This window comes from Ambystoma mexicanum, chromosome 8, assembly GCF_040938575.1.
Source record: "Ambystoma mexicanum isolate Mex_15411 chromosome 8, UKY_AmexF1_1, whole genome shotgun sequence".
Lineage (NCBI taxonomy): Eukaryota > Metazoa > Chordata > Amphibia > Caudata > Ambystomatidae > Ambystoma > Ambystoma mexicanum.
The window spans coordinates 1,682,154,877-1,682,170,565 of record NC_090929.1 but is presented as its reverse complement, the minus strand read 5'-3'; the positions used below and the strand labels follow the sequence as shown (position 1 = coordinate 1,682,170,565).

General features: G+C 47.7%; 1 protein-coding gene across 5 annotated transcripts in view; it reads right to left on the bottom strand.

The window, feature by feature from the left end:
* PLEKHA1 (pleckstrin homology domain containing A1) overlaps nt 1-15,689 on the bottom strand; it is a 749,116-nt gene that overhangs the window by 516,092 nt on the left and 217,335 nt on the right. The gene's annotated exons all lie outside the window — the stretch shown is intronic.

Here is a 15,689-nt window from a genome sequence, read left to right as displayed (position 1 = left end):
TTTTCAAAAGGAAGGCAGTAACCTTGGGCTACGGTTTCCAGTAATCTGAAGTAATGCCCCACCATGCTTTCAGATGCTGAGAAAGTCTGCCTCCCACCAGGGTCTAGGGAGCCAAAGGGGTTTTGCGGCAGCCAAGGTTAAACTGCTACTGCTTGGGCTGACTTGGCACCTCTCCCTTGTCGACCACAAGGGAATCTTCTTTGACCTCTATGACTGGCTTGTCCTTTTCCAACTGAATAGTATAATCAAAAAGGACTTACCCCTCCAAAACAATGAACCAGAGTAGGAGTGTTGAGGCCGTCTAATGATGGCATTAAGAGATTTAACCAGCCCTTATGAGCTCTGCAGCATATCCAAACTTTCATCAGCCTTGCTGCCAAACAGCCTCAAGCCATCAAAGGGCATATTGAGGAGTCTAGACTGCACATCTGGTCCAAATCTGGACTTCAACCACTCAAATCTGTTCAACACTGCTAGTTGCCAAGGATCTGCTGATGCCATCTGCAGTATCCAAACCTGACTGGAGGAATTCACACATTGCCTCTTTGCCATCCTTAATGATAGCCAGGAAGCAGTCTCTTTTCTTTTGGGATGTGGCCAGCCGCCATAGCTACGCAGTCCCACAGAGTAAACGTAAACTTTAACAAGGCACAGGTTGTGTTAGTTGATTTTAAAACCATACGAGCAGTAAATATTTTTCTCGCCCAGGCCTCCACTCTTAACATCCCAATCGGGAGGGATAGAGGGGTATGCAGATTGCTAGGTAGACGTAGCAGCTTAAACCACCAATTTTCCAGGTGTTGGGTGCTTTGTTAAGTACTCTGGGTCACTGCTGGATGGCCTATATTTTTTTGTAAAATTCAGATTTACTGCAGTCGCAATCTCTGGTGTGTCCCAATTTGTGGATACCTTTTCTGTAGTGCAATGTGAAAAGGCAAAATTGGATCTCTTTGGGGACCGTGATCCAAAATATCAGTCAGGTCACCTGGCTCGAAAGAAGGTGTAGGCCTGCTCCACCCTAAACATTCTACCTACTTGCTCATTAGTTGCCTATATGAGGAGTTAGTGTGGGCAGTAGGGTCTGTTCTAGAGAAGTATCTATACCACTGGCTGATTGTAGGTTATCATACAAGTCTTAACCTAGACCCCTCAGAAATCAACTCCTGTGGCACATTTGGTGTGCATATTGTAAATGAAATGGTGGTGTATTATCGTCTGAAGGCTCATTGTATTCATAGATTGAGGTTAAAGAAGTCTTTCTTTGGCAAGGGTTTGAAAACCTTCAGTCGACTTTCAACACTAGCGTCGACAGCTCCGTAGTTCCAGTTTATGGCTCGGATTAGAAGATGAATGCTTTAGTCTTTGACTTCCATCTGCCGTCTTGAGGCAGCTCGACAGGGGCAAGGGCTTTCTGCTTGTCCTTCCAGATGGTCGGGCCACATTCTTGAAGATTTTAAGCATTTCTTTAAGAAATGCATCCCATTTCGCTGGGGAGTCCAACTTAGTTGGACATTTGATTGACCTATAAAGATTCCTCGACAGGTAAAGGTCACCTGTGACACAGTTTCTTGATCTTCTTAGAAGAAGATAAAAGAATGGCACGATCGACTTCGCGATCAAGATCTTTTTCGTCGAGGAAAATCTCGACTCATTGGATTTTCTTCTGGAACTCTTCGAATGAGACTTCGAAGGCAACCTCCCCACAACCATTTTACCTTTATGCTCTCTCAAAGCCTTTTTTGGTCATCGCCTGACAGGAGTTCAGTCAGAGGTACGTGATCGACATCGCCGATCCACAGTCTTGGCATTTCCGGAAGCCCGTCTTAAGCGTTGATGGAGCCGACAGAGAAGACATGTTCGTTTCCGAAAATAGTGACGAAGTTTCAGTGAAGAACCGAAGCGTGCTGTAATTCTTCAAAGCATTAACTTGGAAAAATGGAACTGAAGCCAACGGGCGCTGCATGCACTATTCATACTGATGACGATGTCAGTCGTTCAGAGGCCCTCGAGGGACATCCGACGAGACAGCACACAGCGCCCCCTGGTGCAAACATTTCTGAAGCAGCTAAAGCTGGAAGGATAATTATTATAAGATGAGGAATACGTGGGAGGAAAATCCATTTCAAACATTTTAATATAATTAAGTGAGTATGTGTTTACTTTGATACCTGTGTGAATTGATTTCATTGTACTGCTCAACAGCTCACATAACTCCCTCCGAGGATAAGCCTAGCTGCTCGGCCACTCTGCCGACTTGTGTAGTACAGGCCTATATTAAGAGTTAGGTCCCGATGGAATGATGTTTCATCGACGGTTGTTTGTCGGCAGTGGTGTTTACAAAAACATTTTGGCAAAGAAAATCATTGAAATTTTGGGGTTTAGCGGCGGGTCGGCAAGTGCAGATCAGGAGATGGTGTCAGCAATAGTAAAAGAAATAGGTGGGAGAGGGGGGGGACTAGGTGGGGGAACCCAGCCAAAAATATTTTTAGATACATGTCGACTTTTTTCTGCAAAATTCTTTCGTAAAAACACTGTCACCATAATGTCTGTCGATGAAATGACATGGAACCCAAGAGATAAGTCTTATGAAGTTCCACACCAGTTGAACTTTAGAAAAACGTACCTAACACTGGTGGCAGCGGTGGGATTGGTGTAAAGAGGATTACATGGACTTTTGGTTATAGTTGTGTCCAGGAAAACCATCCACAAGGCTAGCTCTTCTAGAAGAAGAGTAATTTATAACAAATTCAAATGGATACTTTTGATGAAGAGGCCTGCGTTGTAAGGGAAGAGAAAATTAGTTAATACAGAGGTTGTTAAATTACCAAAATCCTGGGAGTAGGTCTGGAACCCCTACTCCAAACATTGATATGGAAGAGCATTCCGAGGATGAAAGTTAAGGGCTTAGTTCTAACTTGCCTGATATATCAGACGGTGAGGAGGGTCCTCGGGTGTCTGCAAACTCCCCTCCACAGCCTTCCCCTGTACCTCAGTTACCTCCTATAATGATCCCGCTGGGTCACAATATAAGCTCAGATTATCTATCGCTTGAACAAATGAAAATTGAACTTGAATTCAGGAAACTACCTCATCAGTCTGAGGACAAAAAAAAAAAAAAAAAAAGAAGGCAGGCACTGGGAAAGGGAAATGCAACATGAATAGGAAATGAAGAAAATGTCCCTCGACTCTGCATCGTTCAGGGTTTTCTCATTCCGATGGTCCCAAGAAGCCGCGCCTTATACAAGAGGAGGTGATTGTGTATGATCCAAAGCTGGATGTGTTCTATTGGTTGGGTACATTTGAGTTTAATTGTGGTTTGCAAGATATTAGTGGGATTTATTTAGTTCCATGGGTTATGTCTAGGCTCCCCAAGAATGGATGTGATGCGGTCATGGAGTTGAATGCTGAAGACAGAAACACTATGAAATAGTCAAACAGGCTCTTATAGCCAGGTTTGGGATGACTCCTTCCCATTACCTTAGAAGGTTCAGAGACCATAAGAAAAATAATGATGAGATTCTTTGGGCTACCACAGTGTGTGAATGCCTGAAGAAGTTAGATGGCTGGGTAAAGGGTTACAATGCAAGCTCTTTTGAAGGAATGAGGAATTTATTTTTACTGGAAGGTATTTTTGATGCCGGCTCCCTAGAGCCGAGACAGCAATTTGCTGACTCAAAAGAAATTGATCCCAAGAGACAAGCACAACGTGCTGACTTGTGGGTAGCGAACAGGGCCACTCAAAGGACTCTGGAGCAACTCATAAAAAGGAAGGAGGGGAAAAAGCACAAGAACGAAGGTAAGGAAAATTCTAATCCTCCACCATCCAAAGCGGGCCACAAACACCATAAGGGTAAATTCCAAGGGAAACCATACATGTATAGTGAAACTTCTGGAGCCAAACCAGGAGGGAGGTTACCAGAAACCCCCATTCCAGAAAACATTTGGTAAATGTGTGGTTTGTGGGTCTGGCAACCATGTGAAAGTGGATATCGGATGTAAGGGTAAATCTTTAGGGGTCAATATGTCTCCTTAGCCTTTGTCCCTGAGGGAGAAACTCCAATGACAGGTGCCAAGTTTCACTTACTAGCTGAAGAACCCATTGGAGTTCAAGCTAGTTTTTCTGTAGGGTCCTTGGGTCTGTGGGAACAGAATATTGATGTTTATAATCCAATCCCTGACAACACCTAAGAGCATTACAAGGACAGTATACTTGTAGGTGGACAGGAGATTTGTCACGCTCACCTGATTCCCACGGAGGCGCCGGTCTGGCTTCGAGTGCTGATGCTTCTTCTAAGGTGAAGTGCAGGACTCTGAAGATGGACTCACTGGCTCGCAGGAATATTCCCCTGTGCGTGAAAAGGGAGTATTACCTACTGACGGAATAATGCTCAAGCCTCCCACTCCCTTCCAACCCTCCACGATACCCTTCCTTGATTCCCCGTGAAGTCTCACCTTAGGGTCTGGAAGGATGAGTTCTCCATCCTGCTTCTGATGCAGGGGCGCGTTGAAACCCAGTTTCTTCACTGGATTGAGGTTTGATGGGAGTTTCAAATAAGCTGGACTATTCAGGTGAGGCGCTGTAAGAGTTCTGTAGCAAGTTCAAAAGTTCAAGCTTAATAATAATGTTCATTGTCTTATTGCAGCAAGCGCTAACGCTTATGTCTTTTTCCCCATTAGGGGCCGGGGTTCGGAATGCCGGTGATTTGGCGCCGACCCGAAGTGAAACGTGCAGTTCCAGTAAATGACAGGTAAGTTCTGGATGAGCGTTCGGGTAATGTCTTTGCATTCGCTCATTCAATGTCTTTGTCTTTTTTCCCCATAGGGGCCGGGGTCCGGAAAGCCAGGAAGTGGCAGGACCCGAAATGAAATGGGATGGACCCAACAGGTAAGTCTTAGAAGGAAACTCAGCTTTTCCTATTCCCTTCCTTCTCTCACCTTGTGTTCTTGTCTTTTTCTCTCTAGGCTCTGGGAAGGTCCTGCGGATCCGGACGATCGCTGCTGAAGATGGAGGTGCCCAGGAAAGGTGGGTGAAATGCAGCGCTGCAGCGATAGAAGCGAAATGCTTTTAAAATTATGTCTTCCCTTTCAGGATCGTCGGTGTGAAGTCTCCGTGATGCAGCTTTAGCAGGTAAGGTCTTCTTTCTCTCCAATTCTCTCTTAGCAGGTGACCCAGGATGCTGACAGGCGTGGCTGAAGTCCAGATGCAGGAGCTGACACGGTGAGCGTCCAGCTGTGAGGAGCAGAACAGTGCGAAGCGCGAGTTGCTGATCGGACGTGGTTTAAATAGCTTTGGAAGAAGTTCCAGGTATCCTTCCACCGATCAGGTATGTATCCTTCCCCGACCACACCCAGGGGAAAGTAGTTCCACAGGTAAAGTAGTTCCATTCAGGCCTCAAGAGGGCTTGGATGTAGCAGCATGGTCTGCATCAGGTAAGTGGACCTTAAAACACTTGAACACGTCTAGCTTTATGAGCCTGGCGCCTAAGGCGCCAGGACAGGGGTCCAACATGAGCCTGGCGCCTAAGGCGCCAGGACTGTGTCCAAAGGGCCCCAGCTTGGGCCCGCTGGCACTTCCCTGGGGGAAATGATGCCTGCCTCTGGGGTTGCTGGGTCGGACCTGGCTCCTTGGAGGCAGGCATCATGACAGTACCCCCACTCAAGGCCCCTCCCAAGGATGTTCCCTCTGGGGGTTTTGGCTTGTTCGGAAATCTCCGGTGGAACCTTTGTATTAATCGAGGTGCGTGAACATGCTTACTAGGCTCCCACGATCTCTCCTGAGGTCCATATCCCTTCCAGTCAACAAGATAGAAGAGTTTGGACTTGAACACCTTGGAGTCTAAAATGTCTTTAACTTCGAATTCTAATTCCCCTTCAATTTGAACTGGGTCTGGAGGCTTGGACAGTCGGGTCCCTGGTTGTACTGGCTTCAAAAGTGATGCATGAAAAACTGGATGAATACGCATGTTAGACGGTAAATCCAGTTTAAAGGCCACGGGATTGATTATAGCCTTGATGGGATAAGGTCCTAAGAATCTGGGATTGAAGGTTTGCGGGCCCTTGAGGGGTAAATGTTTCGTTGCTAGCCATACCTGATCTCCTACTTGGTAAGGAGGAGTTTTACTTCGGTGCAAATCAGCGTTTTCTTTATACTTTTTCTTGGCTTGCTGTAAATGAGTTGCAGCTTCTTTGAAGGCTCGGGTTATTGTGGAATGCAGATGATTTACTGCGGGCATTTCCAGGGTCAGAGGTGGATCTAGATCAGAGGTCCGAGGATGGTGACCATACAAAGTATAAAAAGGAGTTTGTCCGGTTCCAGAATGCACTGAATTGTTGTATGCATATTCTGCGATCCAAAGGATGTCTTTCCAATTTAGCTCGGATTGGTGTAACATGCACCGAAGATATTGCTCGTGAGTCTGATTGGTTCTCTCGGTTTGTCCGTCGGCCTGGGGGTGGTGGCTGGTGGATAGCCGCACACCTATTTGTGCTAGTTGGCAACACTTCTTCCAAAAATGGGAGATAAATTGACTTCCACGATCCAAGACTAATATGGAAGGGAAACCATGTATGCAAACTATATTCTCCAGAAATTCCTTGGCCAAGGTGGAAGCTGAAGGCAAACCTTTTAAAGGGATAAAGTGGGCCATTTTGGAGACTAGATCCACAATTACAAGGATAGTGTTGTAACCAGCACAAGGAGGCAGGTCAGTTATAAAGTCCATTGACAAGGTGTGCCATGGTGCCGGTGGAATATCCAAGGGTTGAAGTAGGCCGGCTGGCCTTTTCTTTTGACCCTTGTTTTGGGCGCAAATTCCGCAAGACAATACAAAAGACTTTATGTCTTTTCTCCAAGAAGGCCACCAGAAGTGGCGTTTGATTTTTTCCTCCGTTTTAGCGATATCAGGGTGTCCTTCCATTAATGATTCATGATGGTGGGCAATAACAAGTTCTTGCAATTCTTTACTAGGCAGAAACAACCGCTCCTGGAAGTAGGGTAAGTCATCCTTAACGGTGTAATGAGGACCCTTTTGACTCCATTCCAGTAAGGCTGAAGAGTCTAGAAGTTGTTTTACTTGCGTTTGGATGTCCTCAATAGTTTGCAATGAAGTTAGGCCTAAGATTCTTTGTTCAGGTATGATTGGCACAGGTTCTAAACTTGAATTGGGTTCTTCCATGCCAATCCGGGATAAGGCGTCCGCTTTACCATTCTTGCAGCCAGGGCGGTAGGTAATTACAAAATCAAATTCCGCAAAGAATAGAGCCTATCGGAGTTGTCGTGAAGATTGAGCCTTGGCCGTCTTTAAATACTGTAAATTTCTGTGGTGCGTAATTACGGTGATGGTGTGTCTTGCCCCGAGAAGGTAGTGACGCCAAGCCTTGAAAGCAGATTTAATAGCCAGTAACTCTTTGTCGGTAATTGCGTAGTTGATTTCAGGAGGAGAAAATTTCCTGGACCAAAAGGCCACACGGTGTAGTTGGTTAGTTTCTGGGTCTCTTTGCGACAGGACAGCTCCCATGGCCGAACTGGATGCGTCGGTTTCCACAATGTAAGGGAGATCTGGGTGCGGGTGCTTCAATATAGGTGCAGAGGTGAATTTGGTTTTCAGGTCCTGAAAGGCTTGTTCGGCCTCAAGAGTCCATTCAAAGCGTTTGTTTTTCTTTAGGAGAGCTGTGATGGGCTGGACTGTTCGGGAAAATTCTGGGATGAATCTTCGATAGAAATTGGCGAAGCCGAGCATGCTCTGAACTCCCTTCACCGAGCTAGGAGATGGCCATTTGAGGATGGCGTCCACCTTTCGCGAGTCCATTCGGACTCCTTGAGGTGTCAGGATGAAACCGAGAAACTCCACTTCTGTGGTATGAAAAACGCATTTTTCGAGCTTTGCAAATAGTCTGTGCTGGCGCAATTTCTCAAGTACTGCCCTAACATGTTTTCTGTGATCGGATTCAGAAGAGGAGTACACCAGGATGTCGTCAATATAAACAATGACACAGACGTCGATAAGTTCCCGAAGAACATCATTCATAAAGTACTGAAAGGCGGCAGGTGCATTGCACAAACCGAAGGGCATCACCTGATATTCGAAGAGCCCAAATTTGGTGCGGAATGCAGTCTTCCATTCGTCGCCTTCTTTTATACGCACCAGGTGATAAGCTCCTCGGAGATCTAACTTGGTGTACACACAAGCGTCTTTCACCTGGTCGATAAGCTCAGGGATCAGGGGCAGAGGATAACGATTCTTAATCGTTATTTGATTTAGGGCGCGATAGTCTATACATGTTCTAAGGTCGCCCTCTTTTTTCGGCACGAAGAACAGAGCTGAGGAGACAGGAGACTTGGACGGGCAAATAAAACCATTGGCTAGGTACTGATCTAAATACTGACGCAAATGTAGGTTCTCAGGTTCCGTAAGAGCATAAATCCTACAACAAGGTAGTTGAGCATTGGGTACCAGATCGATTTGGCAATCATAAGACCGATGGGGAGGTAACGTGTTAGCCTGTTCCTTCTGAAAAACGTCTTGGAATTCTTGGTATTCTGACGGTAGCTGTACAGGGGTGGAAGTTGCTGAGGCTAGACCCATAACTGGATTTCTTGGGTAACAAGTTGGTTCACAATCAGGAAAACTTATCTTCTTTGCTCGCCAGTCAATTCTGGGATTATGTGTTTCTAACCAAGGAATTCCAAGAATTACTTGAAATTGTGGGGCCTTGATCACATCAAACACGATTGCTTCCAGATGTCCATCCTGACCCACCAGTGTCATTTCAACAGTGGAATGCGTTACAGGCCCTGAGGCTATTTTGGTTCCATCTACTGTAGTAATGACATCTTGGGTTACTTTCGGGCAGAGGGAGCTTAATCCTGGAAGCCAATTCACGGTCTATGTAATTTCCAATAGCTCCAGTGTTGATGTATGCTTTTATAGCATGCAACAGCTGAGGCTGTTTTGGGTCCACGAGCACCATTGGCATGACAAAATGCGAGGTCAAAGAGTTTGTTTTCAAGCTCGGCTAGCGGACCCCTACGCTTGTCGGGCTAGGTCATTTCCCGAATCAGGTGTCAATAAATCGTTATCAGTGGCTCCAACCACCTTAGGTGGTTTAACCGGACAATTTCGAAGAAAGTGACCGGAAGTCCCGCAATACAGGCAAAGTTGCATTTGCCGCCTTCCCTCTCGTTCCTTCTGTGTTAATGGTCCTTTAACACCGCCAATTTGCATAGGTTCGGATACGTCGGTACTCTTGGAGTTAGCGGGTGTTTTGATCGGTACTCTGGTTTCGTACTTGAACCGATCTGCTTTTCTATTTTGAAGTCTGTGATCAAGTTGAACCACCAAGTCTATGTAGTCTGCGCAGACCTGGGGTGGATCTACTATCTGAGCTAGAACATCCTTAAGCTCTCCGCACAGGCCTCGATGAAACAATGTGATCCTTTTGTTTTCTGGCCATCCAGTTTCCACAACCAGTCTATTAAAGGTGGCAACGTAGGACAGAAGATCCTGATTACCTTGTCGTAAGGATAGTAGTTCGTTATCAAGGGCCTGTCCGAGAGTGTCGAGCAAACAATCTTTCCATGCTGGCCTGGAAACCCTGAAAATTCTGGAGAATGGGATCATCCTGATTTACCAATGGAATAGACCAATCGGCAGCACTGCCACTGAGGTAAGATAGTATAAAGGCTACCTTGGTCTGGTCGCTAGGGAAGGCCCCGGGTCTGCATAGAAAGTGTAAACGACATTGGTTCATAAAGACGGCATATTTCTTGGGATCCCCGCAAAACGTTCAGGCGGGGCCAAAGGCATGTGTCCAGGTGGATTGATTTGTACCGGGTTATTCAAACCCATTGATGTGGAAGTATCTCCGGAATTAGGTAAAGGATTGTGTCCTGCCTGGGCCTGCAATAACCTTTTGGCCAGGTCATCTGTTCTTTCCTTGGATAGGATCAGTTCTCTTTTGAGAGCGTAAGTCTCCTGGCGGGCTGAGTGCACTTCTGCCCGTAATTCCCCCAAAAGCTGGGCCAGCTGATCTGTCTCGGAAGTCTCCATAGCGCCCGGGTGGGAAATTGTGGGTAGTCTTCGCATTCTGTCACGCTCACCTGATTCCCACGGAGGCGCAGGTCTGGCTCCGAGTGCTGATGCTTCTTCTAAGGTGAAGCACAGGACTCTGAAGATGGACTCACTGGCTCGCAGGAATATTCCCCTGTGCGTGAAAAGGGAGTATTACCTACTGACAGAATAATGCTCATGCCTCTCACTCCCTTCCAACCCTCCACGATACCCTTCCTTGATTCCCCGTGAGGTCTCACCTTAGGGTCTGGAAGGATGAGTTCTCCATCCTGCTTCTGATGCAGGGGCGCGTTGAAACCCAGTTACTTCACTGGATTGAGGTTTGATGGGAGTTTCAAATAAGCTTGACTATTCAGGTAAGGCGCTGTAAGAGTTCTGTAGCAAGTTCAAAAGTTCAAGCTTAATAATAATGTTCATTGTCTTATTGCAGCAAGCGCTAACGCTTATGTCTTTTTCCCATTAGGGGCCGGGGTTCGGAATGCCGGAGATTTGGCGCCGACCCGAAGTGAAACGTGCAGTTCCAGTAAATGACAGGTAAGTTCTGGATGAGCGTTCGGGTAATGTCTTTGCATTCGCTCATTCAATGTCTTTGTCTTTTTTCCCCATAGGGGCCGGGGTCCGGAAAGCCAGGAAGCGGCAGGACCCGAAATGAAATGGGATGGACCCAACAGGTAAGTCTTAGAAGGAAACTCAGCTTTTCCTATTCCCTTCCTTCTCTCACCTTGTGTTCTTGTCTTTTTCTCTCTAGGCTCTGGGAAGTGGCTGCGGATCCGGACGATCGCTGCTGAAGATGGAGGTGCCCAGGAAAGGTGAGTGAAATGCAGCGCTGCAGCGATCGAAGCGAAATGCTTTTAAAATGATGTCTTCCCTTTCAGGATCGTCGGTGTGAAGTCTCCGTGATGCAGCTTTAGCAGGTAAGGTCTTCTTTCTCTCCAATTCTCTCTTAGCAGGTGACCCAGGATGCTGACAGGCGTGGCTGAAGTCCAGATGCAGGAGCTGACACGGTGAGCGTCCAGCTGCGAGGAGCAGAACAACGCGAAGCGTGAGTTGCTGATCGGGCGTGGTTTAAATAGCTTTGGAAGAAGTTCCAGGTATCCTTCCGCCGATCAGGTATGTATCCTTCCCCGACCACACCCAGGGGAAAGTAGTTCCACAGGTAAAGTAGTTCCATTCAGGCCTCAAGAGGGCCTGGATGTAGCAGCATGGTCTGCATCAGGTAAGTGCACCTTAAAACACTTGAACACATGTCTAGCTTTATGAGCCTGGCGCCTAAGGCGCCAGGACAGGGGTCCAACATGAGCCTGGCGCCTAAGGCGCCAGGATTGTGTCCAAAGGGCCCCAGCTTGGGCCCGCTGGCACTTCCCTGGGGGAAATGATGCCTGCCTCTGGGGTTGCTGGGTCGGTCCTGGCTCCTTGGAGGCAGGCATCATGACAAGACTCCTGCCATAAGAGAGGATGTAGCTAAGGTGGCCAAACGTACAAATAAGCTTGCTGGAAGCCCTATCCAAATGGTACCCATTTTGACAGCCCTTTAACAACATGACCATAAGAATTCCTGTTAGTGTGCAATCTGAAATACCAGGGAGAGTCCTGTTGGGCAATGACGTGAAGACTCTAAGAGTAGTCGCCAGCACCCCAAAGCCTCCCAGTAAAAAGAAACAGGAGCCGACAAGATTAGCCAGAGAGGCAACCTTGAGAGACTCAGTTTGAGATGAAGGAGCAATCCAATATCTCAAATCCACAGGCAGGCCAGCCTTTGGAACCGAGAGACCACCCGGAGCGGCAGACTTTGCTGAAATCTGCCCTAGAGGGTCCACCTTCTGCAAGTAGAGGACAAATTGTCCCTCTCTAGAAGGTCTGCGAAGACAGCTTCCCAACTGGAAGGGCAAGAGCGGGGAAGCACAGACTCTACTAGGAGGATGGACTCCTACGGCGAGCTTACAGTCTACTCCAGGGGACTTCAGGAAACTGGTAGTACCCCAAGAGACACGACAGAGGTTTCTTCAACGCACACAAGATCCTTCTTGCTGGTCACTTGAGTTCCAAGAAGACCAAAGAAAGGATCTCGCTGTACTTTTACTGGCCCAAGATGAGTGCTGATGTTGACAAGCATTGTAGAAGCTGCCACACTTGTTGGCAGCTCTCAGGTAAAAGTGGTACCAAGAATGTGGCACCATTAGTGCCCCTCCCAGTGGTGGGAGTTCCAGAGGGTGTTGCTTGACATTGTTGGTCCCCTAGACCCTTCAACCACCTCAGGCAACCGATTTAGATTGGTTGTAGTAGACCATGCTACTGGATCCCCTGAGGCCATACCTATGAGGGTTGTTACTGCTCAGGCAGTGGCTAAGGTCCTACTAGGTATTTTTACCAGGGTAGGTTTTCCTAAGGAAGTAATCTCTGAAAGACGGAGATCTTCTCGTCAGGGAAGGAGGTGCCATCCTCCATCCCAACCCAGGATCGTTGAACCTGCAGGCCTGGCTCCTGCAGCACTAGAGTTTGGAGGGTACGATATCCCGGCGGACTGCAAGGAGGTACTTGCTAAGTGCAGGGCGTCTTCGACTCTCAAGTGCTATGGACACAAATGGAAGAGGTTCTCTGTCTGGTGCCGGGCACAGAAGTGTAACCCTCTACGGATTACGGCCCCTCAAGTGCTGCTGTACTTGCCATCGCTGGCCAAGGCGGGCTGGCACATGCCTCCATCAAAATCCATCTGGGGGCTATCTCCCGCTAAACCAGAACTCTGGGGCGATGTTCTCTGTGACACCATCGCCTGGTGAAGGAATTCATGAAAGGACTGTTCCGATCGTTCCCACCGGTGAAGGCCCCGGCCACGGCGTAGGAGCTCAACGTGGTGCTGGCCAGACTCATGGGGCCGCCATTCGAGCCTCTGCATGCGGCACCGTTGAAGTTCTTGTCGTGGAAGACGGCGTTTCTTGTAGCCACACCTCCGCACAACGAGTGTTAGAGATCCAGGCCCTCTCGTGTGAACCGCTGTACCCGACATTCCATGAGACAAGGGTTTTGCTGAGGACGCACCCCTCCTTCATGCCCAAGGTGCCGTCGGACTTCCATCTCAACGAGCGCTTGGTACTACCCGTTTTCTTTCCGTCGCCTTTGTTGCCAGCTGAGAGGACTTTGCACTCGCTGGATGTGGCTAGAGCGCTGAAGTTCTATGTGGACCGCACAAAGGACCTTCAGAAGACATCACATCTGTTTGTGAATTTTGGACCTGTGAACCAAGGAAAGGCCCTCTCGAAGGCTTCCATTTCCAGATGGCTCTCCGGCTGCATCATGCACGGTCACCAGTTGGCAAACCAACTGTTGCCTGGCAGTCAGAGAGCCCATTCAACCAGAGCGATCGATGCTACCACAGCGTTCTTGTCTGGTATGCCCCTGCTGGACATCTGCAGGGCTGCTACGTAGAGGTCGACGCACACCTTCACGAGATTCTACTGCGTCGACCGGGATTCCAGGGAGGAGTCCGGAGTCGGCCAAGCAGTGCTGCGCAACCGGTTCGCCTGACAGTGGGCCTGGTGAGGAGGTAAGAGATGCTTAATGTTGAGTTGTTGATATGCTTAATGTTGAGCCTTGCCACCTCCTGCGGTTGTGCAAGTGTGTACTGCTATGTATTCTTGTATTCATGAGCATGTGAATCCATGCCAGACCCCATGCTGGAGAAGGAACAAGTTACTTACCTGTAACTGTTGTTCTCCAGCATGGGTCTGGCATGCATTGACATGTGAACCCTCCCTCCTACCCCTCTGCGGCTCTTCTCTTGGTCCTACTGCCACTTTACGTGCTACCAAATCTGAAGATGGCTGCCAGAGGAGGGCCTTAGGTAGAGGGCAGTCATTGGCTGGGGGCAGAATGACCCAGAGACCGGTGATGGTTACTAGTAGAAAGACAGTTCAGCAACAAAACTGAAGCCGATCTTTTCTTTACTAAGGATTCCCAGCCTGACAACAGAATATTCACGGGCATGTGAATCCATGCCAGACCCCAGGCTGGAGAACTCAGTTTGCCCCTCTGTTTTCTCTGACACCAGGCTTGACCCCCTTGGGACCAGCATGATATTCTCACTGGTGACAGTCTCCCTGTCAAAAGCAGGGGCTACAGAATGTCTGATCATGTAAGTACTCCTATAAAGGAGGAGGTCAACAAGATGCTTGACCTTGGGGTTATTGAACCCTCTACAGGTCCATGGGTTAGTCCTGTTGTACTAGTACCAAAAGCAGGAACCAAAGAGTTGAGATTCTGCATGGACTATAGGGCTCTGAATGCAGTCACCAAGACTGATGCTCATCCTTTATCTAGGACAGATGAGCTGGTGGATAAACGAGGAGACGCCAAATTCCTCAGCACATTTGACCTAACCTCAGGCTATTGGCAAAAAGCTCCGAGACTGTGCCAAGGAGAAAACTGCATTTTCTACCCCTGGAGGCTCGTTTCAATTCAAGGCCCTGCCCTTTGGACTAAAGAATGCACCTGCCACATTCCAAAGGATGGTCAACCATGTTCTGGATGGGTTAGAGGACTCTGCATGGCATACATTGCAGCGTGCAGCCCCACTTGGGAATATCAGCATCACCTTGGATACGTGTTACATCCCGTCCGTCCGACCATAAAAGCAAGCAAATGTCAAATTGGTCAGAGTAAAGTGGTCTACCTTGGACATGAGGTAGAAGGAGGTGAGAGTAGGCCTTTGCCTAGTACAGTACAAGCTTTACAGGACTGGGACACCCCTACTATTCAAACCCAAGTGAGAGCCTTCATACGTCTCACAGGGTACTACCGTAACTTCCTAGCGAACTATGGGATCATGGCTTCTCCCCTGAATGTAATCTCTTCAACCCAATTGCCAAAGAAGGTTAGACAGAATGAAGTGTGTGCAAAAGCATTTGAAGGGCAGAAAAATACCCTCTGCAAAGCCCCAGTACTAAGAGCTTCTGATTACACCCACACCTTTATTGAACAAACAGATGCATCTAATCCAGGAATAGGGACAATCTTGAGTCAGCTGGATGAGCAAAGCAGGGAACACCCCATTTGCTTCTTCAGTAGCTAGGAAACTGAAGGACCATGGGACAAGGTGGGCAACCATAGAACGGGAATATATTGTCATTGTGTGGTCTTTGAAGTAGTTTAGGCCATACTTGTATGGTTCAACTTTCCTTATTCAGACAGACACCAACACATGAGATGGTTAATGCAAATGAAGGGGAGGAAAGCCTAAACTGCAAGGGTTTGATGTCACCATTGAGCATAGGTCAGGATTCAATCATAATGCTGATAGTCTTTCCAGGAAGTATGAACGACTGGAACAAGAGATTCATCCAGGAGTGGATTACATCCTCCTGTCACTTAGTCTGAGGGTGGAGGGGGTGGGGTGTTAAGGAGAATTTTCCAGTTTCTGTGTTAATTCCTTTTAACCCGAGAGACCCCCAGCAATTTTGCTGGTCTGTGGACTTTGACTTTAATCTCCTAAGTGAGTGCCACCTTTTACCACTGACTCATTAATTTTCTCTAACTGGGATTTTTATTTTTACTCTTTTATGAAGTCTGGTAAACTTCATATGTTTAATACAGGCATCAGCTTTTTGCTTTGTGACACCCCACACC